Source organism: Xenopus laevis, chromosome 6L, assembly GCF_017654675.1.
Source record: "Xenopus laevis strain J_2021 chromosome 6L, Xenopus_laevis_v10.1, whole genome shotgun sequence".
NCBI lineage: Eukaryota > Metazoa > Chordata > Amphibia > Anura > Pipidae > Xenopus > Xenopus laevis.
In genome coordinates this window covers 144,788,007-144,815,933 of record NC_054381.1, presented here as the reverse complement: position 1 = coordinate 144,815,933, position 27,927 = coordinate 144,788,007, and the positions used below count along the sequence as shown (strand labels likewise).

At 39.6% G+C, this 27,927-nt stretch overlaps 1 pseudogene; it reads left to right on the top strand.

Annotated features, from left to right (window-relative positions):
- LOC108718597 overlaps positions 1-27,050 on the top strand; it is a 39,732-nt pseudogene extending 12,682 nt beyond the window's left edge.
- The last annotated feature ends 877 nt before the right edge of the window (positions 27,051-27,927 follow it).

Sequence of the window (27,927 nt, the reverse complement as noted above, 5' to 3'; positions counted from 1 at the left end):
AGGTGATCTACTCTACTGACACTAAGCGTTTTGACTTTGATGATTCTTCTGATTACGACCACGGCTTGTTCCTGACTACTCTTCTGATTACCCCTGGATCTTGTGACTGATACTTCTGATTTCGACCTCGGCTTCTCCTGACTACTCTACTCATTTTTTCCCAAACCGGCTCCAGCTTCCTGATTGTCTCCAGTGTATGACCCGGCTTGTTCCTGACTTTGTCTCTTCATTTGCAGATAAGTGCTGAGTCTTTATTCACAAACTGTTATTTTTTGTGGGCTCTATCGGCACTCCTGCTATTCCTTATCTGGGACCCTCCTGTACCAACCCTCAGGGCACAGCTCAGTGGGAAGCGTGGGGGAGGCTTATTATACCTTCAGACTCGCCCTGATACCTGACATAATTGGATCTTTGTGCTTTGGGGCAAATTTACTAAAGGGGAAGTGGCAACGTAGTAATCTGTAGAGATGTGCATCTGCATAAACATCCAGTGTAATTCAGGGGATTGTTGACAGTCTTTGGCATGGGTAACATGGTCGCAAGCCAACATCACTCCATCTGTATGCCGAGTGAGATTCACAGCTATGCAGTAGACTATGAAATACGTAGCATATACTAAGAAGCTTGAGGTCACAATCTAATGGCAAACTAAAATCAGATAAAATAAAGCAAACATACAGGGAAAAATGAAGTACTCGAAGATCTCTGATGTTCACATGAAGAGTGCTCTTGATTAGCTAGATTGATTTTTCTTGTCCCCAGTGTTTTTGCCCACATTATCTTCTCCCACTTAGGTGCCATTAAGATAGGCTGTTTTATCAACAACATAATAAATACAGGAAAGAAAAGAGCGCTGTTTTGCCTCTTCAGTTCAGGTCCCAATCATTTCATTTATCTTGCCGAAGGAGAGGCACGAATACAAATTGCTTTTAATTCCAACAAAACTTCACGCTGTTTGCAGTTTTTATTATAGAATATGAATTATTCCTGTTGAAAAAGGAATTATAGAGCTTAAATAAAAAAAAATAGAAGAGAATGTTTATAAATGTAATTAATTATGGGCATTGGGTTGCATTCCAGTGGCATGAATTGGCCATAATATCTCTTTGTCCAAGGGATATAAATGAGCCTCGGTGCCCAAAACTGGGTAAACAGATAGCCTTTGAAAAATAGAAAATGTTTTCAATATAGTTAGTTAGCCACAAATGTAATGTACAGTATAAAGACTGGACTGAGCAGATGTCTAATATTATAGCCAGAACTTCCTGCTTTGTAGCTCTCCTATTGGTTAGTAACCAATCCGGGACTTGAGGGGGGCCATATGGTTCATAACAGTTGCTTTTGAATCTAAGCTGAATGCTAAGGATCAATTGCAAACTCACTGAACAGTTATGTCCCATGTGGCCCCCCTTATAGTCACTGACTAACTCAGAGTTAGAGAGCCGAAAAGCAGGAAGTTGGGTTTTAGCTATTATGATAGATATCCGTTCACAACATAGTGTTCTGATTTGTATGTGGGAGAAACCAAACAACATCCTTGCTGATTTTGATAAGATATATTATCAAATATATTGATTAGAGCAACATTCCAGGGTATTTATACCAGAAAGATCTTATTTACAAGTCATTCTGAATTTAGAAAGCCAGTTGGATGACTGGTGAAAGGTCTTCATGAAAGTCCAGTTGATTTGACTAATCGCTGCGAATTTCCGCGATTCGCAGACGGTGAATAAATTCGTGAAACTGCCGCAAAATTCCTCGGCATCAAAAACAGATGCCGGCGCTGTTGCGCAAATTTTTTGCTGTTAAATTTTTTGGCAAACCGAAACGCCCGAAATTTGCCCATCGCTAATATTTATATAGAATTTCGATAAATATTAGTAAAACAGGTCAACCTCTAGACATTTTGGCGCTCCGCAAATTTACTAAAATCCGAAGTTGCGCACAGGGGTAGCATAAGGTTGCGAAGTTGCGCTAGCGTTGATTCGCTATGTAAAGCGAAGTTACGCTAGCGAAGGCTAATTTGCATACGGCGCGAAATTCAAATTTCAATGGAGGAATACGTATCAGCACTACAAATGCCAAGAAAACCTTCAAATCATCAAATAAAAAATTTATTTTGCCCTACACATGTGCCCACTGTCTAGGTAAGTTGCCATGAGTCAGGAAATGTAGGGGGGAAGGAGGGGAGCCCCAAAAAATTTTTCAATCTTTTTCAGCCTATCACCCATAATGTAGAAAACACGCCAGCGTTTTTTGGGACTTAGAAAAAAATTTGACTTTTTTTTTAAACAATCCCTATCTACTCTATTGCGCTTCGTCTGGTCTGAGGTGGCGAAGGAAGTCTAGCGTAAAAGGTAGCGTTCGGTACACTGCGCAAGTTAGTGAATTTGCGCAGTAACACTAGCGAAACTACGCCAGCGTTCGTTAGTGAATTTGTGCAGTAACGAAAATGCCAAACGCTAGCGAATTAACACTAGCGTTCGGCGCTTCGGCGCTTAAGTGAATTTGCCCCTATACCTGTATCATTCGTTCAGTCATCATAGGAGGGCAAATAGGTATTTTCTTCAAATCTCACTGTAATTAACCTTTAAGCTGGGCTTTTAGGTGTATCTAGGAAAAAACCATAGGCCTTGTCCATTAATCTCAACCTAACTGGCCTTTAAGGTGGCCATAGACGCACAGATAATATCGTATGAAACAAATTTTTGTACAATATTCGGTGCGTGTATGGTGGGAAAAGAGCCGACCGATATCTGCAGAAGATTTGGATATCTTGTCGATCTGGACAGAATATTTTGATCTTGTGCCTTTGAAGGCAATGGAACATCGCCCATTGTTAGTGCTAAATCATCAGATACAGGTAGAATTCTATTGTTTCTACCTGTATTTCTACCTGTATATCTGACAATTCAGCTCTACACGTGTTTATTGAAACAAACAATCTTTCTTGGAAACATCTTTTCTAAGAAAGATCGTAATTGTTACGTCTATGGCCACCTTTACCGTCACAATGTTTCAAACCATTGCTCCCTGTCTGATGATTGTATGTACTATAAATAAACACTGGAATTAAATGCAGGGGCCAGTACCATTTATTGATCTACTAGACCAGTGGCAAGAAGGAATTCTACATTTTGCATCGTTTAGCTTTCTTATATGAATCTAGTTTGGTTTCAGCAATTTGACATTGGCTGCCAGAGCGTTCAGTTAAATTTTTCAAGGTCAAATATATAGTGGGTGGGAAGAGGAAACGTTACCTTTGTGCAGGATCCCTTAAATGACTGGCCAGGCAGCAGGTTATATTGATTGGGCCAATTAAGAACCAAATCTGAACATAGTTGCAACAGTTCCGTACTTGATGTATGCTTTAACACACACACACTTTATTTTTTACTTTTCTTTTTCAGAATCCCAATCCGGAGACTGAGAAACCTCAGTGTAATGCTCAGGAGCTGGAAGAATGTGACTTATTTCTGGAAAATGGTAAAAGTTTGTGCAGATTTGATGGTACACATGTGAAGGTCACACAAGTGGTAAGAAGTTATACACGCAATATGTAATATCTGTTGGTTTTAAAATATATCTTGCAGTTCCTAGTTGGATTCAGTACATGGATTGAATTCTGCCCGGGGCCTGCCTGAAACCTTTTAAAAAAGAAAAGATATCACGAGTCTCAATCAATATGAAGTTCCTGTTTGTTATCTCCAGCGAAACCTGTGAAATACAGTAAAACATATCTGTACATTTAGTTTAGATAACTTTTAAATGTGCTTAATGTATATTAAAAAGTTGTTTAGAATTTTCTTTCATTAGTGATTTCTTTCCTTCTTATAGACAGTTCCTAAGGAACATTATTAAAAAGCTGTTTGCCTCTATAAGGTTAGAATAAATATATGAAACGTATAAGCTTAAGCCACATTTTGGTCCTCTCATATTTCTGATGCCTTTTTATTCGTTGCATGTGCCAAGGTTCTGTACTTGTCCTTCTCCTGTAGAGTCTACACATGTGTCTGTGTCTCCATATATTCCTACAGGTATAGGATCTGTTATCCGGAAACTCATTACCCAGAAAGCTCCGAATTGCAGAAAGGCTGTCTTCCATAGACTCCATTTTACCCAAACTTTATAATGAATCCTTATTGGAAGCAAACCAAGCCTATTGGGTTTATTTAATATTTACATGGTTTTCTAGTAGACAGGGGCAAATTTATCAAGGGTCGAATTTCGAGTGATGGGAGTTTTTTTAGAATAGAAAAGACCAACTGAAATTTATTAAAAAAATCAATTTTTTTTTAACTTCGAGTGAATAGGCTGTATTCAATCATTCGAATCGCATATGGATCAAATTGGATTCAAAAGTATTTTCAAAAAAAATTCCACCAAGTAGGTCCTAGGAGGTCCCCCATAGGCTAAAAGAGCAAATCGGCAAGGTTTTAGATGGCGAATAGTCGAAGTTGAATTTTTAAAGAGACAGTACATGATAAATTTCAATATTCGCTAGTGGAAGTACACTAAAATTAGCTGGAAACTTGAATTTAAAAATTACATTTTTCAATTCAATCCTTGATAAATCTGCCCCTTATGTTATGAAGATCCAAATTACACAAAGTCTGTTATCTGGAAAGTCCCAGCTCCCGAGCATTCTGGATAACAGGTCACATATCTGTAGTTGTCTTAGGCCCACCAGCACTCCCATTCAAATGCAGCATGCTTGGACCCTACAGTTGAGCCCTGTAGTATTTTTTGCCTTACACCAGCATTAAGCAAAGAATTGTTGCTGCTCCTTGTACTCTAATCTTCCACCTATGGAAAAGCAGGCGAGTAAGGGGAGTGCGTGTGGTTGCCTATGTCCCACACACCTGCTCCTCTTTATGTGGTGGGTGCAACTCGCACTCAAATGCAATGCGCAGGGCACAAATATTTGCACCAGCAATTCTGTGAAGATGAGTGCATTGTGGGTAAAAACAGCTCTATTTTTGCGCTAGAATTGTGTGAATTGTAGCAACAAATAAAGGTACAGGTATAGGATCCCTTATCCGGAAACCCGATATCCAGAAAGCTCCGAATTACGGAATGACTGTCTCCCATAGACTCCATTTTATCCAAATAATCCAAATTTTTAAAAATGATTTCCTTTTTCTCTGTAATAATAAAACAGTAGCTTGTACTTGATCCCAACTAAGATACAATTAATCCTTATTGGAAGCAAAACCAGCCTGTTGGGTTTATTTAATGTTTAAATGAATTTCTAGTAGACTTAAGGCATGAAGACCCAAATTATGGAAAGATCCGTTATCCGGAAAACCCCAGGTCCCGAGCATTCTGGATAACAGGTCCCATACCTGTATAACAATATATAAATAATATACAATAATAAATATAGAACACATTTCTTGTTTTGATGTTGACATTCACTTATACTTCATCATTCCATTATAAGCCACCCCTCTACTCTTTGTATTCGAAGCTACTGAAAGGGATAACAAATGCGGGCATGTTTACTAAGAGCTTCTCCTCTCCTAATGCATTCAGCTTCACTTTCAGTCCTACTACAGATTTGATCAATGGGGGCTAACAGATGTGGCAATGCACACTAGACCGGTGGCAAGAATGAATTCTAAATTTCTCATCCTTTAGCTTTCTAATATGATTCTAGTTCAGTTTCAGCAATTTGACATTGGCTGCCAGAGCGTTCAGTTCAATTTTTCGAGGTATTAGTGTTTATTGACTACTGGAGAGGTGTTTTTATGAAGGCAAAACCTTTGGCGGGTAGAGCAAATTTACTGGATTATTTTATTATGCCTGAAGATATAAGCTCTTCAGCTCCTCAAATTGTAACAGTAAGTTCAATGACAAACTAAACCTTTCTGTGCAGTGTTGACTCCACAAACTCATTTCATGGATGTGGCCAACCATTTTCTTAGTAAAAACAGATTATCAAGTGAAGCTGTGTATATCTGCACTGGCCTGAAATGTATGTCATGCCTTGTCAACCCTGTGAAAGACTTATGTTCTGTTGAGCTTTTATAAATATTTATGTGTATATCTGTTATTACTATATAACTAAAACTAGATTGTGTGGTTCATATAATTGTTTTGTCAAGGTGGAAGCAAAGTAGTTGAGCTTAGGGCACTGCTGAATATTAATGTCACTGGAAAATACTGGTTACGCTGCTAACCCTGTGCAGTTCTTATGTCCAATCTAAAATTTGGTGGCTATACACCAAATTTACACTTTGGAGGAGATTTACTAAATGGCCATTGCTAGTGAAAATTTGCCAGACATCTCACATTATCAATTTACTAGCAGGCATAGACAACAATTCAGTAGCGAAAGAAACCATTGCTAGCGCAGTTTCGCCCTATCAACAGGCGAATTTTTGCTCGGGCGAATGATCGTTACTCTAAAGTGCGAAATTTACAGAATGTTACCTCTTTCGCCAGAGTTTCCTTCTCCACCTCAGACCAGGCAAACTGATAAGTTGAAGCTACATCCTCCTCGATCTTATGTCAGTTATATTATATCCTGTATGCCAGAAAGTCATAAAAGTTTTTCATTTTTCAAAGCGGGATTGCCTTCAAAAGTCCTAACTATTAAAGATTTTTTTGTAAACATTTACTTCCCAACCATTCGAGGGACATGCCACATTTGTTTTAGGGTGGGCTCATGTCTAGGACATTAGAGGATCTCTTTTGTCTTTATTTTTCTTCCTTGGACATACAGTATCTAAGAATAAGTGACCACTTCAAGCTTTTGCACCAGCATCACCAATAAAGACATATAAATGACCTCTATGTACCCGTCCTATTCAAATTGACCTAAGTGTAAGAGTACTAATGAAGTTTCGCAATGCAGAAATGAAGACTAGCGAAAGATCGCTATGAAATGGTTGCGCTGATGAATTAACGCTAGCAAAACTTTGCCAGTGTTTGGATGTCCAGACGCAACTTCTCATTTTAGCGAATTACTGATTTTTCGTCTGGTGAAGTGGTGGATCATTCGGGCGAATTTTGCCTTTGACTCCATCTAGAACCCAAGGGCACTGCTGCCTTAAAGAAAGTTGAGAAACTCGTCTCAGGAGGCCGCAGCCAGCAAGTTACCAGGGGCTGCAAAAGCCACTCCTTTAGATTTATAAATCAGAATTTCTGCTCTTCTTGAGCAGCTCCGCTCTCTGCACTAGCGATGTGGGCTCCCTCGACCCAGCAAAAGCTCCAAACATTAAGCGAGGGGGGCAGTATTGGAAATTCTGCCTTAGGTGGCCAGAAGCGGCAAATCGCCTCTACTAAAACCATAGCACATTGATAAGTCCTTTCTGCACATGAACGTGCCTTTCTTCGTATAAATCTAGCATTGGATGATACTCCAGCTCGACAATATTTTGTACAAAATGGATTACATTATTAAGTAATTATTTTGTAATTTATTATTTTTCTTAAATATGGTGTTCACCTAAGCTTTTGATGAGGATTCGGCATTCTGGCAGTTACAAGTTATGGAGTCATGACAAATATCTTTGCATAGTCTCTTCAGTAATAAACCATTCATCTAAATGAGCCGTTAAAGTCTGTGTTTCAGGAAAGATTTACTAATCAACCTTTTGAGCAAAGAAAATTGAAAAATTCTATTGCACCTCTATTGGAAAGTCCCATTTGGCGTGATCAGCAACTTTGACCATTACAAATTCATAATTTTTTCAACCTAATACATTTAAGATTTGATTTTTACCTGCAATATGGGAAGAAGAATGATGGTTGGGGGCTTTTTATTGAGGGATATGTTTAGTAGCTTAAATTGTTTAGTATCCATTAATTATGATTAAAACCAAGGCTAGATTAGCCATTTACAAGCATATTTTAATGTATATACAGTCATATGAAAAAGTTTGGGAACCCCTCTCAATAGTGGTATGTCTTTCACTTCCCAGGAACATCTGGGGTGTTTACTGAACAAAGATTTTTATTGAAGCAGTATTCAGTTGTATGGAATTAAATCAAAATGTGAAAAACTGGCTGTGCAAAAATGTGGGTACCCTTGTAATTTTGCTAATTTAAAAACATGTAACTTCTCAATACTGACAACACCAAATTGGTTGGGTTAGCTTGTTAAGCCTTGAACTTCATAGGCGGGTGTGTCCAATCATGAGAAAAGATATTTATGGTGGCCAATTGCAAGTTGTGCTTCTGTTTGACTCTCCTCTGAAGAGTGACAGCATGGGATCCTCAAAGCAACCTTCAAAAGATCTGAAAACAAAAGATTGTTCAGTATCATTTTTTAGGGGAAGTATAAAAAGAGCTATCTCAGAAGTTTAAACTGTCAGTTTCAACTGTAAGGAATGTAATCAGGAAATGGAAGGCCACAGGCACAGTTGCTGTAAACCCAGGTCTGGCAGGCCAAGAAAAATACAGGAGAGGCATATGCGGAGGATTGTGAGAATGTTACAGACAACCCAAAGATCCCCTCCAAAGACCTGCAAGGACATCTTGCTGCAGATGGTGTATCTGTACATCTTCTATAATTCAGCTCAATTTGCACTAAGAACATCTGTATGGCAGGGTGATGAGAGAGAAGCCCTATATGCACTCACACCACAAACAGTCGCTTGTTGTATGCAAAAGCTCATTTAGACAAGCCACAGTCATTTTGGTACAAAGTGCTTTGGACTGATAAAAATTTAGTTATTTGGTCATAACGAATGGTGCTTTGCATGTCGCATTCCAAGAAAAACACCTGCTACCTACTATCAAATTTGGTGGAGGTTCCATCATGCTGTGGGGCTGTGTGGTTAGTTCAGGGACTGGGGCCCTTGTTAAAGCCAAGGGTCGGATGAATTCAACCCAATATCAACAAATTCTTCAGGATAATGTTCAAGCATCAGTCACAAAGTTGAAGTTACACAGGGGTTGGCTGATCCAACAAGACAATGACCCTAAACACACTTGGAAATCTACAAAGGCATTTATGCAGAGGGAGAAGTACAATGTTCTGGAATGGCCGTCACAGTCCCCTGGCTTGAATATTATCGAAAATCTATGGGATGATTTGACGCAGGCTGTCCATGCTCGGCAGCCATCAAATTTAACTGAACTGGAGAGAATTTGTATGGACGAATGGTCAAAAATACCACCATCCAGAATCCAGACACTCATAAAAGTCTATAGGAGGCGTCTAGAGGCAAAAGGAGCTCAACTAAGTATTAATGTAATATCTCTGTTGGGGTGCCCAGATTTATGCACCTGTCTCGTTTTGTTATGATGCATATTGCATATTTTCTGTTAATCCAAAAAACTTGTCACTGCTGAAATATTACTGTTTCCATAAGGCATGTTATATATTAAAAGGAAGTTGCTACTTTAAAAAGTTCTGCAAATGATAAACAAAACTCCAAAGAATTAAGAGGGGTTCCCAACCCTTTTCATATGACTGTATACAAAAATGGTATGACCATGGTGTAAACTAGTGGTGTGGGTCGGGAGATTCTCAGCCCAAGACCGACCCTTACCCGCACCATCCCAACCTGCTCCCGGCCTGCCATTCCCCTTTTATTTATATACCTGTGCCCGCCCTGTAGAGATGTCACAAAAGGGGCAGGGGCAGGCGCGTGTATAAATTTAGGAGGTGCTGACAGACTGTAGCTGGAAGTGGTAGGTCATGGGCAGGGAGAGCAGCAGAAGTGCTCAACCCGAAGATTTTATGCAGGACTCTTGTGTTCAGGCCAGCCCGCACATCACTAGTGTAAATATTAATTAAAAGTAACATAAGTGTGCCTGCTAAGACCCTGCCATCATCGTGTGAATGGTGTTTTTTTTCCAAATTGTCGATGTCCTGCAATATATTCCCTAAACCCACAGACATTTCTGATCTCTCAACTCTCAAGTACAGTTTCTAACTAGGGTAAATAGGATTTCATATGTACAGTACAAATCTAAGTGATAAATGTAAAATCCATTATACCTTCAGTCTAAATATAGACGTGCGAACACCATTATGTGCCAAACTGATGTACACGATACATAGATACTTTTTTTTTTAGTCCATTAATGTGAATTTAAAACCCACGACTTCTAAATCCAGAAAAATTCTATTATTATTTCAGTTGGAGTGACAGCATATTCATTTATTCTGTTCTATCGGCAATAAATATATATTTTTGCAACAGAATCATTCAGAACTTCAATATCCATTCCACTTGTGTGAAGTTTTTAAAGTAATTCCATAAGATCAAGTTTTGGTGATCTAAAATCAAATCAGTTTTGGCTTTTGCCTTTTGTTACATGTCTCTCTACTTTTTCCAGCTCATCAATATTTTTTTTCTCAGTTAAAATTGTGTGCTCAACTGCATCGGATACTCAAGATGAGGTCTTATCAGGGTTCAGTACATTCTTCTCATACGAAGGCCTTCAACTTTGTAACATTCAGCATTTGCATTGATAAACTTGCATTTATAGATTTTGAACCTCATATTGCCAGTTCGTTTTAACCCCCCTTCAATGCGAAACTGTCTTGCATGAATCCTATTGATTTGCCCAGATTAGTTTAAGCAGAAAACACAGACACAGTATTTACAAAACGCAGTCCTCCAGGCAGTAGTAGTAAAAAACAGGTCTTTTTATTGAGGTACAATCGTGGATCACAGTCTTACGCATTTCATGTTCTCACAACAATTACTAGTAGCCTATGATTAAGTGTTGTGAGAACACGAAATGCTTAAGGCTTTGATCCATGCTTGTACCTCAATAAAAAGACCTGTTTTTTTGCTACTACTGCCATGACGACTGCTCTTTGAGTGCCTACCCTACAAAACAATATGGTGATGTCCGCTCCCTTATGCTTAAGGCTTGGCGCAAAGCACCCGAGGCTCCTCATTCACATGGCGAGTCTCTCTGAAGAAATGTCTATATGATGAGATTACAGTATTTACAAAGCCAACCTCAAAGTCATGTATGAATACATAGCAATGGACCAAGGACAAGCAGGTACTCTATTTCGAATGATTTTTTTGGCTACTTCGACCATCGAATTGGCTATTACTCGAATTTGCTACGAAGTTCGACTACGACTTCGACTTTGAATCGAACGATTCAAACTAAAAATCATTTGAATATTCAACCATTCGATAGTCGAAGTACTGTCTCTTTAAAAAAAACTTCGACCCCCTACTTCACCACCCAAAACCTACCGAGGTGTAATGTTAGCCTATAGGGAAGGTCCCCATAGGCTTTCTAAGGATTTTTTGGTCGAAGAAAAATCGTTCGATCGATGGATTAAAATCCTTCGAATCGAATGATTCAAAGGATTTAATCGTTCGATCAAACGGTTTTCCGTTCGGCCTAACTATTTGCGGTAAATTCTTCGACTTCGAAGTCGAAGGATTTACATTCAGAAGTCGAATTAACCCTCGATATTCGACCATATGTAAATCTGCCCCTAAATGTTCCATTTATCACCACTTCATTTTTCAGCCATCCCTATCCAAGGACAAATAGTATGTTTGGGACCAATATTCCTTAATTTAGTAAGTTATAATATCAAATGCTTTGGCATTTTAGTCCCAAGAGCTAGCGTTCCGCTCAACTTGTGAAAGGGACTTTTGTGCACATTACCTTGCTCTCTGGAGAGCGACACATCCACAATGTCATGCGGAATTGCACTTTCTAGTCCTTTTATGAAACCTGGCACTGTCTGCATTCATTCATCTGCTGATTCCTCATGTCCTTATCCAAGTGCTCATTCTCTTTTCTCATCATTGAGCTTTAAACCTGTTCCCGGCTTTTCATCACCCTTTACCTTTCTGATCTTGTGCATCTTTATATCTTTTTATCTTCTCTCGTTGGCTGCTATCAGCAATTTGAGCTTTCTATTTTTAATGTTGTTGATACCAGCAGCAATTCATGTGTTTTATGTATGAACTAAACTGCAGTATTCTTGGCCTCGTTTTACTAGATCCGGTACAGATTATTTCCTTATAGACTACAGACCAACCTGCATATCCACACTATGGATTATTGTGGGCATTAAAGTTATTGCTAGCATGGTTTGTTTATATAATTGATATCTTCATAATATTTGTATACGATTCAACAAATAATACGCACTCCTATGACTTGATTCTATAACAAAGGGGCTTATGTTTTTAGCTTGGGGGATTGGCTGTGTACAAAGCCATCTTGCTTTATTAGTTGGCAAGGTTCTAAATTCTGAACCTGGTCTGGCACCATTTAGTAACTTGTCTACATGGTACAAAGCAAATAATAAACAGTTACCTTTGATTGTCATTAGCATATTAAGGAGGTATTATCAAAGGTCAAGCTCTAGAGTTATGTGAGCTTTTTAAAACCTTGAATGAACTCACAACTCAATGGTTTCTGATTTAAGAAAAACTTGAATGGAAAAAACCTGAATTCGTGAGTTTGAGGTTAATAACCTGGAAACTAGAATTAAGCAAGTTTTCCGCAGGAAAAAACTGAAATTATTTGAGTTTTTGAGCGAAACCCTCCAACATCTTGATGGCTACAAACATCTTCAAATGGTTCAAGGGACCTCTGCCATTGACTTCTATATGACCTTGACAGGTTTTAGATGGTTTATTTTCAGGTTCAAGCTATTTCCAGGGTAAGGGTATAATAAATCTTGAAAAATTCTAGTTTTTTTTTTACAAATACCCGACAAAACATTTTGACTGAAAAATCATCTCGAAAACTCGAGGTGTTGTTATAAATGTTATAGATCAGTGGGTTCAGATGCCAAAGGAGAGGGGTTCGCATTATTACATCACAAAAAGAAGGGGCCCTGCCTTAAGTTTAATATTCTACTTGTGCCTGGGACTTACTCTTGGCCTGAATCCACCCAATAGAGACTCCATGATAGCATTGCAATGGAACTGAAATGTTTTCATTAGGCTGAGTGATTACTCCTCCCTTAGCTAACATATTATTTTATGATCATCTTACAAATGTAGGGATTTGAAAATTTAGACACCCTTACCCTTTATTGACAGGCACATCCTTAGTGATATGGACGCCTAAGTGGGTCCTTATGGGGGCTTTGTGCTTATGTAATCCCTGCAGTTCTCACAGTGGATGCTAGATGGCACTGTGGCATAATATAAAAGGCTTGCAAACCATGAGGTCAGCGTCCATTGCTGCTGAACCTTTCCTCTGTTATGCTGCAGAGGTTAGTGGTGGTGGAACTCAGCCTGAGTATAGTGAAGTGATAGTTATACCCTTTAATAGATCACTCTAGGAGTGATAGATAAGATATGTAGTTGAGCAGCTCAAAGCTCCGACGAGGATATTAGAGGGATTAAGATCCTGGGTATTACTGACCCCATAGTAGGGCCTAAGTGTTAGACTCAGGGGAGTTCGTAGTCTTCTGAGTTTCACCTAAGGTAATCCTGAAGATTGGGGAAATACCTTCTCACAAGCTGCATAACTCTCTATGTGTACTCTTTACTTTGCAGAGAGTCATTCTATGTTCGGTACAGTGAGTATATCTTGTTATATTGGTTGATCTATGTGTTACTCTATGTTCCATACTCCATTGTGAACTCTGGTTTTGGTTAATAAACTCTGTTTATGGTTTAAGCAAAATAAAACTACTGGCACCCAATCTCTTGTGCATTGCACATGATTACAGTTGCACTACACCCTGCCTCCACCCTGCTGCAAGGGATTACCCCTGATAAAAGAGTCTTATGGGTGATATTAACCCTCAAAGAAAGTAGCTAAAACAGATTGCTATAAAGTCTGTTTATTATAGCGCTACACAAGCAACTGTAAAGAGGCATGATCATAGGTCCTTTAGGGCCGCCATATACTTATGGGGAATGTAATATGTTTTGTTAGCACCAAAAAACATTTTCAAAGACCATTGTGAATGTTAGCGACCATGTTTTGCAGCAAAATATTAAACTCTAGAGCAGGTGTTAACTCTAACCTTTGCTTAGCCATGTAATATTCAGCAGCAAATTATTTTACATTGCGAGCGGCGCTAAACATTCGCAAAAATGGCATTTTAAACATTGCTTGCGATTCTAAATTACATTCCCCCTTTAGTATTATTTTAGTATTAAAGCATACATTTTTTTTTTTTTTAAATATAACTTTTCATAAACATGTAGATGTTGAACAATAAGCAAGCTGAGAGGAAAAGACAAGAAAAGAGAGCAGAAGAGAGTTTTAGAAAGAAGCAGACTGGAATGGAACTGGAAGCAAACTGCTACAAGTTGACGTATTAGTATAGTCTTATAATTAAAGCTTGGTCTGAATTGAAGCTCAATTGATCAGATTTCTGTATTTGAGACCATCTGCCCTGAATTTTATAAAGCTAAGTGGGACACAGAGCCGGGCCAGACGCCCTAGGCAACCTAGGCACGTATTGCCGATCAGTGCATGCATGCGCAAATTGCTGCTTGACGTGCGCATGTGCAGATAGACTGGGAAGCTAAAACAGAGCTGGGGAGAGAGTGGACCAGACATGGGGTAGGCGACAGAGAAGGTACGTGCCTGGCACCCCCCCCCCCAGCTTTGCACCCTAGGCACATACCTACTCTGCCTACCCCTAGTTCCGGCCCTGGTGGGACATCCTCCTACTGCATAGATCACTTTTTGGCCTGGGGATAGAGTTGCCACCTGGCCGGTAAAAATGATGGTTGATCCCAATGTTATTAATAGGGAAAAATGATAAATATAAAGGAAGGCCGGTATTTTTTTCCAGATAAGGTGGCAATAGTGATGGGCAAATTTCTCCTTTTTTCGATTTGCCGGGAAAATTCACACATTTTGACGCCCACGTCAATTCACGTAAATTTTGATGCTCGAGTCAATTTTGACGCCGCCGTTAAAGTCAATGGGCATCTGAATAGTGTTGACGCAGGACGGTTTTGACATGAATGACCAAAATGTTTTGAGGGCGAAACACGGAAATTCGTTGTGAATTTCGCTCCTGCCGAATTTATTCGCCCATTACTAGGTGGTAACCCTACCTGGGGAGGATGTATAGAAGCCCAATGACCTTCCATGTCATAATTATTGTTTTTTAAGGTATACATTAATAAGAGTGCTCATTGGCAACTGTACATAGATGGGAAAACTCCCTGCAAATATCCTATAAAAAATATGGTAGGTATTCCCTTGTACTAAACACAACGCAGCAAGAAAATGCAGTTTATTGTGCAGCTTTAAAGCTTTACTTCAGCTGAAACAGCCATGTTGATCCCATAATTACTGTACTCCACCACCACTCCAGAGCAAATAGAAAATAAAATCATCTGTACTGGTTCTGTTGTTTAATAAAGCTGCAGACCCTTTTTTTTCTCCAGGCAACAGGTGTACCTACTGCAGAATTGCTCGTTCTTTCTCTTTAGAGAGAAAAGGAAATTATAGCTGCCTTTGGGTGAATGAAATGCCGAAATATCATTATTAGTCTGGCAGCCATATCCAGAACAAACTGATATTTAATGAAAGGGAAGATAATAATTGCTGTAAAGTAAACCATCAACTACTTTTCTGCATTGTAATCTAAATGAAATGTTTTCAGTTCAGGTTTAAGCCTTATTACTGATGACATTTAGAGAATCCACTTTTCCTTTTTGTCTGTTATGTCTTTTTCTTTTTCATTCGGTAACTAGATAAACTCGGTTTATTTCTGCTTAATGGCAATTAAAGTCTGTGAAATGCTTTTCAGCATGTATCATTCCGTTTTAGCAGATCATTTTTATAGAGATTATTTCAGTCTGTTGGTAGATATTGTACATATGAAATATTTTGCGATCAGCTTTTAAAATTGGCTAAACATATAAACGTAGGGGCTGATATATTAACGTTCCGATAGAGGGGCCCATTCACTTAGCTCGAGTGAAAGAATAGAGGAAAAATAGTTAGAATTTCGAATGGTCGAGTATGGCTACTTCGACCATCGAATGGGCTACTTCGACCATCGACTTCGAATCGAACGACTTCGAATATCGAAGTCGAAGGATTTTAATCCATCGATCGAAGGATATTCCTTCGATCAGGAAATTGTTAGGAAGCCTACGGGGACCTTCCCCATAGGCTAACATTGGGTAGGTTTTAGGTGGCGAACTAGGGGGTCGAAGAATTTTTTAAAGAGTACTTCGACTATCGAATGGTCGAATGGTCGAATAGTCGAACGATTTTTAGTTTGAATCCTTTGATTCGAAGTCGAAGGTCGAAGTAGCCCATTCGATGGTCGAAGTAGCCAAAAAAACACTTGGAAATTCGAAGTATTTTTTCTTCTATTCCTTCACTCGAAGTTAATGAATTGGCCCCTCGGCTCAGTATATAAAAGACAACGTTTTTTACCCATATTCGTTTTTTAAGGTTTAGCACTCCTGTAAGAGTGCCTACAAAACCAAAGATACATTTAAGAAAATGGTGACTGTTATACTGTAAGTCGTTTTTCTATTACATTTTAGCTGTTACTAAAATGTATTTCAAATGACATCAGAATTCTGAGCGGGAGTAGCTCTTACAGAATAATACAAAAAGCAATTGGTGAAAACATTTCATCAATCTGTGGCTTAAATGTATTAAATCTGCATCACAAGTAATCTTGATTCCTTTCCCCACTTCCCCTTTATGAGATACTTAATATTCTCTGCCAGCCTAATATTTATTCCAACCAACTCAGTTACTAATGTTGTTTGTTAGGGACGTTCCAATCACTGACTGATCCTGGTGTCAGATTCTTGGATCATATAAGGCATTGACTGGTGCTCCGTCGGCCAATTTTCCTCTGGTGCAGACGACTGATTCAGGCTAATTATTGGGAACTCGCACCAAGAGAAATGAGTCGAATTATAGAAGCACAATAATATAACATCTATCATAATGTAATACAATGAAGACTTTTCAGACTGATATATTTAGTTCCTGCTTTAGTTTGTCGGATTTGTATCTTTATGACACTGCAGACTTCTGCTTACAGCCATTCGCCCAGAAAATGGGAGAATATCCCATTGGAATTTGCTACTTACATATTTATATCCCTTTGGATAATTATGCACTCAGAGCTATTTAATTCTCTTTTAATCTCCTCTAAACATCACATCTTTAATGTCTTTTTATTCAGATTTCCAGTCCTTTAATTACCGTTTTCATTTCCATTTAATCAGAAGTTGTGCTCCTTCAGTATAATGTGGCATACGTTTAATAGTCATTTGGGTTTTGTTCCATGAACAGGCAAGGAAACGAAGATCAGGCACCGGTTATGAAAGGGCATAACTGCTAAATGTATAAATGTGGATGGGCAGATGTACGAATTGTTTTACATCTTTGAAGGGGGGAGCTAAATGTGAAAGAAATTAGCCAGCAGTTAATTTATATCCTAATATGTGACCTGTATGGGAATCTTATCAAATTGCCTTATACATACATATTTCCATTTTTACAATCTCTTGGGATGCTTCATATGAACATCTGCTAGTAATGTGCAAAAAAAAAAAGAGAAATGGATTTCAATAGGAATAGATATGGGAGTACAAGACATGGCGCTGTCCATTCATTGATGGATGAAGCCTAGTAGGCTTGCGTGGCCTGTGGTGTGGTATGAACCACAGTAGAGATCTGTGTGGCTCTTGTGGAGCAGAACCCTGCCCAGCAACCCACATGTGACCCCCTTTGGACCAGTACTTAACCTGAAGGACCTCATGCAGGCCATGTAACCCAGAAGTGTTTTCACTATTAACAAGACATAAGATGCATTAACCACATTTGAGGCTGTGTGGCTATGGGGGCAGCCATTGAAGGCTCAGGTTACATAGCAGATAACCATTGTATTCCATTACAGAGCGTATCTGTTATCTGCTATGTACCCTGTGCCTTTTCTCCTTTTTCAACTTTCAACTTCAATGGCTGCCCCTATGGCACATACACAGCAGCCTATTTATATAAACTATAGTAGTCTTTCTAGAACAAACACATGCCCTTTACCAACATGGAGCAACAGTTGTTTTTTTTATTTTTTTGTGTTACTGTTCCTTTAAGTCTTTGTGAGCAAGGTTTAAAGGTGAAATTTCTAGCCAACTAAAGAAGTTGGCTAGAAATGTTGTACATTATGTTCTGTGCTTCTGTTCCAGCCCAAGGCAACCACAGCCCTTTAGCAGTAAAGATCTGTGTCTCCAAAGATGCCCCAGTAGCTCCACATCTTCTTTTCTGCTGATTCACTGCACATGCTCTGTGCTGCTGTCACTTACTGAGTTTAGGGACCCACTCACAATATACAGTACACATAGAATAGACATGTCACAGCATAAGGCTGCCATATTTTAGTAAGTAATACAGATAATTACTACATGGCAGCACAGAAACCAGTGCAATTAGCATCAGAATTTAATAATCATCCCTGTAGCATCATCTTATATTCTAGTCCAACCTCATTTTCTGCTGGATAATTAGTGACGAGCCCTAAGCTTAGCTTCTCAACAGCTGCTCAGAGCCCACTGAGCATGTGAGTGTCACAGACACTTTCCAAGATGGTGACCCCCTGTGACAAGTTTGAAGTCCTGGATCATTGCTGCTATTGAGAAGCTGACACTTTAGGCTGGTGCAATAAGTTCAGTATATAACATATCGCAGTTTGAGCCATTTTTATTTTTAGGGTTAAGTTCTCCTTTAAGGTGGCCATACACAGGCAGATTAAAGCTGCCAATATCGGTCCTTTAGACCAATTCGGCAGGTTATCTGCCCATGTGTGGGGGTTCCCGACGGGTCATCCCAATCGATATCAGGCCAAAAATGGTCAGATATCGATCAGGCAAGATTTTTTTTTTTCTGTGATTCAGGACCACATCGGCTACTTGATACAGTCCTGCGACCCATCGGTGCCCATTCGCAGCAATGTAATCTGATCATTCGGCCCTAGGGCCAAATTTTCGGATTCACCCAATATTGCCCTGCAATTAGAGGGCATATCGGATTAAGATCCGCTTGCCTGACCTCGCCAAACGAGCGGATCTAATAGTGTAAGGCCACCGTTCACCACCACTAGGGACATCTCTGGGGCATCTGATTGGATAAACCATTTGTATGTGTCTGTTACAGCATGTGAAAGAAGAGGACACATAAGTAGCAGGCTCTTTGATGTGAAGATTCAGTGCAGCTTTTATTTGCTGCTTTTAGCCAAGCACTGAATACAGGATGAGATGTAAAAATGCTAAATAAAAACATGTTGCTGAATAGCTTGTCAGGGTCACGGAGGGTTATTTTCTATGACGGAAGCAGGGCATTGCGGATGCTGGACCTGTTATTATATAAAGACCTAATCAGGTCAAGGCTAAAATATTGTTTTTGTTTTTTTTTCCTTTCCTTTAGACTGAATAAATGTGACACTGTGCTTTCACAGCAATTATAGCAGTGTCGTTTCTGCATTTTTTTTTGTATGTTGTGGCACATCTTCTCTGATATGTCCCTTATTTTTGAGCTTTCTGGCTGACACCAATTTTCAGATCCGTTTCTGATTTTCACTGTAAGGTACGCACCACAGCCCATCCAAAAAAACTAAATTTATTGAAAAATTAAAAGGTGCTTTTTGTTGTTGTTGTCCTGTTGGGTCTGTTGGACTCAGGGCTGCACTGTAAAAAATAAAGCCATCTTTATAAACACTGATTATGCAAGGACGTATTTATGTCTGTTTATTGATGGACCCCACTGTTATCCTGTAGTAAGTAAAAAAAAAGGAATGGGGATTTAATTTCACTGACCCCTTAGGGTACGGGGATCAGTAGGTTGACCCCCGCCCATGGCCCACATTAATAATGTCATGAATTAGGGATACAGTAACTATGAATCTTGGATATTTACATTATTTTTTGTCCAAACCTATATGCTTATTAAAGAGATTTCGAATTCCATTGCCCTTACCTCTTTCCCATTTCCTTTTAATATCACTTTAGGTCTGACAGCCCATCAAATTAATATAGTTTCTCTTTTCAAAGCTGCTTCCTCTAATAATTAGTGATTAATCTGAAAAATGGCACGCGGAATTGCTCTTTTAAAGTATAATACCTTGTGATATTCTCAAGTGGACGTGTCCAGATTTGATAGACTTGAAAACCATCTTGTGACATACTTGAAGCCAATGTTCTATGGCATTCCAGCTAAAAGTGATTAATTCTCTAAATAAAGTTCTATAGGGGTTTGCTGCCTCTCCAGGCAGGTATGTATGCACTGTAGAGCTACAAGCCAGCCATTTTGCTTCTGAGTTTGGCTGTTCACCCTACTGTACATATGCACTAGCCATAAAAATGATCTAGGAAGAAGATGGTGGCAAGTAGCTGCTACAGGAGCACCATCCCAGAGTCTAATATTTAATTGTCGTTTAGGCAGATAAAACATTTTATACAGATTAATTCTGCCCCATAAAAAGCAGTTTGGGGCATCTCTCTTTTTAACAGCAAAATCCTTTGGTACTTGAAAGGCAACCAGACAACTCAGAATATACTGAGCCTCATTTACAAAGCGCAAAAACCAAACCACCATGACCACCATTTTGCTCCCTGCTTCAGACTGGCACACACAGACCTGCATCCCCCCATGAATACTGCACTGTCGGCATTCAGCAAGTCTTTATTTATTAGAGGTGGCATGTAGGCATCCCTATACCTCCTCCTAACTTGGATAATCCAAACTCACAAAGACAGGATTGCCATGCACCTCTTTGGCATGAGGTACAGAAAGGACCAAGACCCAAGTGGTTATTGAATAACCGATTTCATGCCTTTAATGCTCCTTAGAAAAAATATATGAACGCCTATATATGCACATATGAGAGAAACTGTAAATAACTTTTGATGCACATAACATTACTATGATGGGTAATTTCCTCCGACCCATTACTCACCTGAACCATGTCCATATTTCTGTATTTGTGTGCTTAGGTAAATCTGGGGAGCAATCCAAATCTCTTTACATTTGTGGCTACCCCGAAACTGATGCCTTGTTTTGCCTTGCGACATGATGTGGATTCACTTCTTTAGCAGCCTGTTTCCGAGCAGCCAGATAACCTTTGGGAGCACATTGCAACATTCAATGCCCTAGGTAAGCAGAAACTGATAATGACAACTGCTGAAAATAAGACAATCTTTATATTCAGGCTTTTGCATGAAAACTGTTTGATCCAGAGGTAGGAAATAACAGCAGCGGTCAATGGTGATGCTGGGGAGTTCTTCATGCCTCTCTTTTATGCCTTATCTGTACTTGGGGTACATTATATCTTTTGGGAAGGGTTTCAAATCGCTCAGTGAGATCAAACATACGTGTAGAAATTATGTCACGAAAAGATTAATAATATACTGTCGGGCAGAAATCATATCAATACCAATTTCTAATTATACAATTCTGGTTCATGTCTTTCGCTACATGTACCAACACTAGAAACGAAAAGCAGGAAAAAATAGATCCTGATATATTTTGTCTTCTTTGCATCTCAGGGTACAGAACCAGGCAGCTCAGTGGGACTAATTACTTACTAAGGAGCCCTGTGTTTGAGTTCTGTAAAATGCACTTTATGGCATCCACAGCACAAAAAAGCCCATAGGTACTTACCCAAGCAGCTGATCTGTTTGGGTAGTTTGCTGTTGTTGGAGTGAGGATTTTGGTGGCACAAGTTTACAGTCCAGAAGAAGTGGGATTTGCAAGAGGTTTCCATGACAATAGATTATATATATATATATATATATATATATATATATATATATATATATATATATATATATATATATATATATATATTCCAGTTCTGATATTTAGAAGTGGAAATGAAGTGTTCAGTTTTGAGACATTCTTATAGAAGAAGAAAGTGCTTGTGCATTCACTGCAAGCTATAATTTCTGTTTCTACGAATCCAGTGTAGGAACTGACATTATTAATATGCTAAATATGCATTTGCTTAAAGGGATACCGATATGCTTTTACAAATGATCCATATATTGGTCCAACAGAAAGTGGGGTGTGTTCAAGCAACTTTCCTGCAAATGCCGTACAGATGTCAGCCGGATTTTAAACAAAAAAGGATACAGAATGAGTTGTCACTGTATATTATCAACTCATCTATAGCTTGCATTGTGTGTCATTCCTGTTTTATTGCGGGAATATATCAGTATCACTTTTAAAACTGTACTGTCAGATGGTCTCCCAACCTGCCCGCAATACAAGATATATAGCAGCTCACTGAAATAGTTGAAAAATTTAGTTTGTTTGCTCAAAATAACTTGGCAAATGGCAGTGATTCACTCAACATCGAGGCTTGACAAAGGGCCTAGTTGTCAAGACCGCCGGGAGCACGAAGAGACGCGTCTGCTCCCGGCGGCGTAGAATCCAAGATGGCGGCACCCAGGTGGCCCACGTGGGCGCTGGGACGTCAGCTGCGCAAACACGCCGGCGTAAATCCTCTATAAAATGGCGCCCAGGACACCAGAATGGCACCCAAGAATAGGATTTGCTATCAAAGAATCCTGGTTTCGTGTTATTGCCTGATTCCTGCTCCCAACCTTGTTTCCAGCTTCCAGCCTGTTTCCTGCCTTGGTTTTGACCTTTTTGCCTGGACTCTTGCTTATTGATCCTGATCTGCCTGCCCTTGAACTCTGGCCTGAACTCTGATTATCCATTGCTTAACCCTTTGGACACCGCGACCTTGATCCCTCAAGAGGGCTTCCTCCTTGATCCAGACTACCTCCCTGGGGGGAGCTCCCGGCTCCCTGACACTAGTGTGGCACAAAGCATTAACGTTTGCTGTGATGTTTAGGTGCAAAGCACTTTTTGCAGCCATTTCAGTTTGCTGCGGTATATTATGTATTTAAAAATATTCACGGTCCCATCCCTTTGGAGTCCATTTTACCTCCTTCAACCCATCAATTGCTATTATTGGTCAATCAATATATCCCTTTATATAAGATAACATGCTAAAAAAGGGGTTTCCCCAAAACATTTGGATGGATGAACACCTACAAATGTTACAGGTATTGGATCCGTTATCAAGAAACACATTATCCAGAAAGCTCCACATTACAGAAAGGCCATCTCCCATAGACTCCATGTTAATCAATGAATTCACATTTTTTTTTTAAATGATTTGCTTTTTCTCTGTAATAATAAAAAACCCATGTCCCGAGCATTCTGGATAATAGGTCCAATACCTGTATAAGACAATCTCTACTTACCTAACCTTACTTAATTGGGACTTCTTCCCCCACTAGGTTTAAAGGAACAACACTTTTCTTTCCCCTTTATTTTATTGTGTTACTATAAATCTCAATAAACACGATTGTGGAAAAAAAAATATTCTATGTCCTGCTGCTCTAGTCAGAATTTTAATGGAGGTGGGGAGCAGGACTATACCACTAATGTCCAAGGGAGTGTCAGGGCTTTAAAGGACAAGGAAAGCCTTTATCACTGTGGATGCAAATTTGTTATATATCCCCTTTTGATTATAATCTCTATTCGGTCCAGCACTTTGCTGAAAAACTCTCTGGCTGGTATTTATTCTAGTGAGCCTTGCCGCCATATTGTTTCTTTTCTCTACAGTTGCTTGCGCAGTATAACAAAAATTTGGCTTTCAAGAACCCCTGGGACAGGGGCAGGGTTGGACTGGGCCAGTGGGACACCGGGAAAAAACCCGGTGGGCCCGGTTCTTTCTAACCCCACCAGCCCAGACCCACTCCGGCACTCCCTCTTCTTTCCGGTTGCGTTGGGGCACCGAAAAATCGTATGAGCGTACATGAGCACGGGGGAGTCGGAGGTATCTATGGCATAGAGGAGTGGGGGGTCCGTGGGAAGGTGTGGAAAGCCCTTGAGGCTGTGGGCCCTGGGCCCCCCCAGTCCGACACTGGACAGGGGACAAGGTAGAGGCACATGTAGGTCCTCAGGAAGTCCTGAATTTTCATTCCCCAAAATTGCCCCAATCCAGAATAAAGAAGACTGGAAGCACACCAATATTATATAGATTGTTTTTTTTATTTATTTATAGCAATTACAGTGAAGTTAAAATTAGCCAGTGTGTGAGTTTATATGGAAAACGTTTCAACCCATTTTTTTTACACGTTTAAACTATACGGTACATTTACATTCATATTTATATTGCTTCCACTATGAAATGATTCAGATGACTTGTTAGAAAGAAACTGATAAAGAGCCAATGAATTTGCTCGATGCAGTGGGTGTTGGGATTTTAAAACATATTGACGTCTGTATCATTCCTGTGTGACAACCCATATTTTCACGGAACATTTTAGCTGACAGAATATTTCATTTGAATCAGGTATTGCTACTTTTTTGTTTTTAAATGTTTGCCTAACAAAGCTGTTTTGTCACCCCAGTTATTATTGCAAATTATGCTTCACAAAAGTCACTGACACATTAATATGCAGGGCTCTGAAAGACTCTGTATTATTCTGTATGAAAAGAGACTAATGGAAGCCTGATTAGCATTCGTCATTGCTGCTGCACTTTCCCACTCTTTCTAAACATTCGTGGGAATATGTTTTATTGTATAGCGGCTTAAATGTGCACAGCGGATGAGAGAGGTGTAAAAAGCCAACCATACCTGTTAGAAGAAGTGCACTTTAACATGTGAATAGGGACTGTTCTATGCAGCTCTTTATATAACTGTCGGCTACTGACTAACATAGCTTTCTGTAAAATCTAGCACCTCCAACTATCACTTCACATAGACATAGGAAGTTCAAATCTTCCTCCCACCTGCTCTCACTCTCTCCTCCACTGTTACTTGCTGCAGGTGATATCTCTCCTAATCCAAGTCCCTGCCGTATACCTATCAGCCATCGCCTACGTTATGGACCCCCTCTGTTCAAACCCACAAATGCTGCTAACCTTTCTAACCTTATTCACATTCCCACTCTCCCTTCTGCTCATCTCCCCTTCTCTTGTGCTTTTCTTAATACTCACTCTGTTACTAACACATCTACTTCTGATTCATGATGTCTTCTGCTCTGAGTCTCTTTAGCTCTTTGCCCTGAGACCTGGCTCTCTCAGAATGACAATGCTATTGAGGCAGTTCTCCTTTATGTCGGTCTCTCCTTCTCTCACACCCCCACCCTACTGGCCGTGGGGAAGAAGTAGGCATTGTGTTCTCACCTCACCGCTTTAAACTAATCTCTACACCTCCTTCCTTTTTATTTCCTTCTTTTGAGGTGAATGCAATTAAACTCTCTTGCTGCACCCGTAGCTGTTATTTACAGACCTCCTTCTGCCAAATCTCCTGCTACATTTCTCTCTGACTTTGAATCCTGGCTCTTTTTTTCCTATGCTCCAACAGCCCCGCAGTTATTCTGGGTGACTTCAGTTGTCACATTGATGACCCCTCCTAGTTGTGGCCATCACGTTTTCTCCATCTAATCACCTCCTTCGATCTCCAACATTGGACAAATACAGCAATCCATAAGAATTATGTGCATTGGTATGACATCAGACACATATGAATAATGAGCGAACTGAAAGACTCACATCACTCTGTCCACACAAGAAACTCTCCTCTGGTGCAGTCGGTGTAGTGCTCGCTTAGTATTATTTTCTGGCCTAAATAGTATTGAGTGTGGTCTCTATTACACATCTGGTGGGGAAAAAAATTTGCTATGTTTGGTTTCCCTTTAAAATGGGTGAGTTGACCTTCCCATAATTCAGAGCTTTCTGAATATGAGAATCCTATACCTGTAAAGAGAATATTATATTCCGGCTGAAAAATATAATGCTATTTGAGGTCATAAATGAGTTCCATGACCAAGAGCTTTTGTACAGGTCATGGAACAAGGTTAGTTATCCTTATATTTTACAAGAGGGTTCACAGTATTTATTGTAAAATACAAGTGTCAGCGTGTAAGTGATGTCATTTACCACTGATTATCACTCATGACATCACTAACTGTTTATTTATAAGGATATATTTTACAGGATGGCTCTGGTGTATTATAGAAATATTTGTATGCAATTATCTTGTTTTTTAAGAGGCCCTATTTTACCTGTTGGCAGGTCCACCACTCAGGGGGTCCCAGGTGACTTTTGGGCTAAAATTGGGGCCTCTTAGGTGGTGGACCCAGCTAAACTTAAAGGACCAGTAACATCAAAAAAATGTTTTAAAAATTCGTAAGTATACATCGAAAAAAAACCCACCAGGACAAATTAAACTTTAAAATCACAAAGTCTTTATTAAGAAACAACCTACCAAAACCCTGCTTGCATTCCTCTTTAGATAGCGATCAGGCGATCCAACATGTGGTGCTCGATTTCTCCTCCCTGCCTTCCTTATAAGAGATAGCCAGGGAGGAGAAATCGAGCGATGCACAATGGATCGTCGGCGTGTCGCCTTTTCTGAAGAGCAACGCAAGCGGAGTTTCGGTAAGTTATTTCTTAATAAAGACTTTGCGATTTTAAAGTTTAATTTTTCTTGGTGTTTTTTTTTCGATGTATACTAACGAATTTTTTAAAAAAAGTGTTTTTGATTTTTGATCTTTAATAGTATGTCCAGCAAGGTTACTCATACAAATATATTGATGACTAATTTGTTGCTGTTGTTGTTGTGTTTGCACCAAAAAGGTGCGTAATAGAACTCGACTAAATAGATTGTTTTTCACTTATGATCATCTATTTCATTTGTTTCTTTACAACAGGATACGTCCAGGCATCAAAGCAAAAAAATACATTTTTCACCTGGGCGCTGAATTTCTCATATTCAGCTCTGTGTGAGTGTTTGTGAAGAATATTCATCTATCGACAGCCCACCCCCGTATCCACTGAATTGTATAACAAAAAAGAGGGTAGGAGAGTTGGGCAGGTTGCTAAGCAGCAGGTAGCGAGTCTTAAAACCGCTGACCCGATATTAGGCGTTCAAGCCTCCAATGAAAGGTTATTTGTTCTAACCACAAAGAAATGATCTGTAATAAAGGTAAACAGTACAGACTAACTAAAGAGTGCTGTTCACTTACTGTTGCAGTTCAGTAATACTGGACATTATGCTTCTGAAAGAGCTTTTTTTTTCTTGAGGTTACAAACATAAACCATTTTTATTGAATGATTTCATGATCTACCCGCATTCCAATAAAATATTTAAAATCGAGTGCTTGGTTTTCTGCGTGATTAGGCAAAAGTGCTGAATACGGAACCTGTTTATTTCATCTTTGGCTCATTTAGAAAACTCTTTTTGTCTATTGATGCTGCTGCTGCTACTCTTATATTAGCTTTGATCTGTATAGTGCAGCTGCAGTTATTAATCTATACATAATATTGAAGTTTTAACAGACTATTGATCTTTCACATCAGTCCTTGTAAGTGTTGCTTATAGTTTGCATTTACTATCACATTACTAGGAGGGCAAATTCCTTGGAACTAAAGACCTCCATAGAATTAAACTCAGGACCCCCAGCACTGCACACAGTCCTTGGCTGCTGTAGAACTCTGCACTCATTAAAGGAGACATATAGTATAATTGAACTCCCCCTAATCTTGTAGACCATATAGAGTAATATATGGTGCTGGTTTCACTGTAGGCTAAAAATGATTAGGGATGCACCTAATCCAGGATTTAGTAGGATTTGAACTTTTTCTGCAGGATTTGGATTCTGCCAAATCCTTGTGCCTGTCAAAACCGGATCCTAATTTGCATATGTAAATTAGGGGCAGCGTCAGACTGGGCTGGCAGTACACCGGGAGAAAGCCCCGGCCCTCGTGGGCCCTTGCCAACTCAGGTCCACTGCTGTAAACGTCTAAAGGAAGTGCGACGCTCTTGTGTAGCCCCTCCCCCAGACACGCGTGAGCCGGCGCATATAAACTCAGCACACACAAACTCGGCATGCATAAGGTATGTGCTGGGGTGGTGGTTTGCGATTGATGGTGGTGGCACTTGCGACTGGGGTGGGGGGCCCCAGACACCCTAGTCTGACACTGGTCTCAAAACAAGGA